Source organism: Arachis ipaensis, chromosome B05 (assembly GCF_000816755.2).
Source record: "Arachis ipaensis cultivar K30076 chromosome B05, Araip1.1, whole genome shotgun sequence".
NCBI lineage: Eukaryota > Viridiplantae > Streptophyta > Magnoliopsida > Fabales > Fabaceae > Arachis > Arachis ipaensis.
This window is the reverse complement of record NC_029789.2, coordinates 85,590,319-85,593,248: the sequence shown is the minus strand read 5'-3', so window position 1 is coordinate 85,593,248 and position 2,930 is coordinate 85,590,319.

Below are 2,930 nucleotides of genomic sequence, written 5' to 3'. Positions count from 1 at the left end.
ATAGGTGGTGATTTTAGCTTAGCGTATAGACCCAAAAAGAAAAGAAAAGAAAACATGATTTATTTATTTTTATTTTATTTGTATGTAATTTACTATGATACATAGTAGTCTTGTTCATAGTACCATATTGCTTGCATGCTTTCTTTGCAGACATGAGCATAGCTGCCACCATGCGCTGACACTAATACAAACAATCCACATTCGCCAAAAATCTTTAATTTTTCTTTTATTAATATATTCGTAAATGTGAATATATATATATATATATCATCACGCCAATTTCTAATTTTAATAATATATTTATTAATAAAATATTAATTTAAAATAATAAATTTTATTAATTGTAACATTCATGTTATCAAAATACTACACTTCTGGTTATGCTATTCTGATATAACAAATATTACAATCGCTTTAAACATACATTTATAGTAGGATCTTTTGGCTGAAAATTGCATTGAATTTTCTTTAAAAAATTGGAGATATTTTTTGTTTTATATATACATACATACATAGATACAAAATATATATACACATCACACTTTGCATTAACAAGAATAACTTTTATAAGCATATATGTATATAAAAGCAATCAAATTAAACATTCCTATCCTTCTTGACAAAAAATTAAAAAATTAATGATAAGAGCGAGAGAAAATCAATAACTAAGAAAATACATCAAAAAAAAGCACGATCAAAAGTTTAGTAGAATCATCATCGATTTTTTTGTCTATTTCCTGAAAAGAATAAGACTGTAGAAAAGTAAAAATCTAACACAATCTCACTAGAGGAGTTTAAGAATTATTATAGAAGGATATATATATAATCAAAATTTGTTTAACAGCAGCGATTATTGCTCGTTTTATGAATTCTTTTTTCTAATTCAATTTATTTTATTTTTAAATCCATCCAACCTTTATTCATCAATTTACCAAACCAAATTCTCCATTTGAAATTCATCCGTTCAAAACCAAAATCATCAATTACACCGCCACAAATCAAAATATATATCATATTTCACTAAAATTTACCAAGACATATAACTTATCTAATCACGGCCTCCGTCCTAACAGTCACGACCTCAGACCCAAACAAAATCAAATTACAGCCTCGAACCCAACATATACTTAAATCACGGCCTCCGAACCAAACAAAATTAAATCCCAGCCTCTGATCCAACGTATAATCAAATCACGCCATTCGACCTAAGCAAAACAATCAACGTTCAACCACCACAATCCGAATCATCTAGTCACAATCACAAGTAATGAAGTTTAGATACAATCAAGCGTAATTATAGCAAATATGGCAATTAGTAGTTAAATAGAAATATTCAAATAGACAAACTAAAGGCAATAAAGTACACCCAAACAAGTGCAAAAAGATGCAGTATGTTGCATGAATGTCCTATTAGTCATGAGCTTATTTGTTGGTTATAATGCCAAACTTGACACACATGCAGCAGCTAACCCGAATGTGAAACACCACAACATGGAGCAAGTGGGACTAAACCGCAACCCTTGCATCTTACCTGCTTACCTAGGAGTAAGTAGGACAAACCTCAATCCTTGCATCTTACCGAGGTAGGTGTTTACAATTTCAACCCGAAACAAGTAGGACAAGCCTCAACCCTTGCATCTTATCCAGGGCGTTTCAAGTCTCAACCCGAAACAAGTGGGACAAATTACAACCCGAACATCTTACCTTAATGTCTTATACCTTTATCTGGAGCAAGTGGGACAAACCACCACCCTTGCATCTTACCTAAGCAGGTGTTTAACCGCTTAATATGGAATAAGTAGGACAAACTACAACCCCTTAAATTCCCTTTTCGAATCGAAACCATGCCTCAACCAATGACACTACACCTCTATTAAGTGCTTTTACATCAGCCCAAGGATCCAGTACGCACCAAAATAAACCAAACACCCAAGTTACTCCATATAATCTGATCACAACAATTATTCCAACATTCATACTAGGATTTTTACTTAAAATTAGGGATAGAATCCCACTTAAAATCTATGCTAGAATACCTCTAAGGAACCAAAATCACAAGATTTCAACTCACATATACCAAAAACACAAATTGAATGGAAAATTCGAAAATGGAATAGGGGTTTCGGACTTACTCACCACAACAGTTAAATAGAATTAAAGAATATGAAAAGAGTGACGTGTGACTACAAATCGCTTGTCAATCAAAACTATAAAAATTATGAACAAAAAAGTGTGATGGTAAATAGTACACTTAGAATTCATCTTCTCTCTTCTTTGTGCTCAATGCGTATGAATGAAGAGAAAGTGTGCTGGATTGTGGAAAATGGAAGGCTTATAAGTTTTGGGTTTGGGTCCAACATGGATCTGTTTGTGAGTTTTGGATATGTTAACTCTATTTTAGAGTAAAATTTTTAAAATAATTATCCAGTTTTCATTTTAAATATTATTTTTTAATCTTTCATAAATAAAAATTTAAATTTTAAATAGCTCATATTTTAATTTTAAAAAGTTTGAGATCTTACAATAATGATATAGCATTATTCAGTGTTATAGTGACATTTAATCCCAAGCTCTCATTGCATGCCTAAGAAATATATAAAATCTAATTATACTCAAGATTGGACATGTATATGGAAACATCAAGAATGAATGTTTACAGTTTACTTATTTAACAAATATAAAATAGATTATGACATCGTACATACTAAAATTTCTTAGTTCTAATTCAATCACAAAAAAAAAATTATATCACCTAATAGTTATGAAAATTACTTCCAATTTATCTCATCATCAGTCATCACACTCAACTAGACATTTAGAACATATTTTTCTGTAGGAAACTAGGAATAAATATTGTCTACCAGTAATTAGGATACTAATTTATAAAAATATAACGCTAGATGATAAAAAAATTTATCAATTTTGGTCAA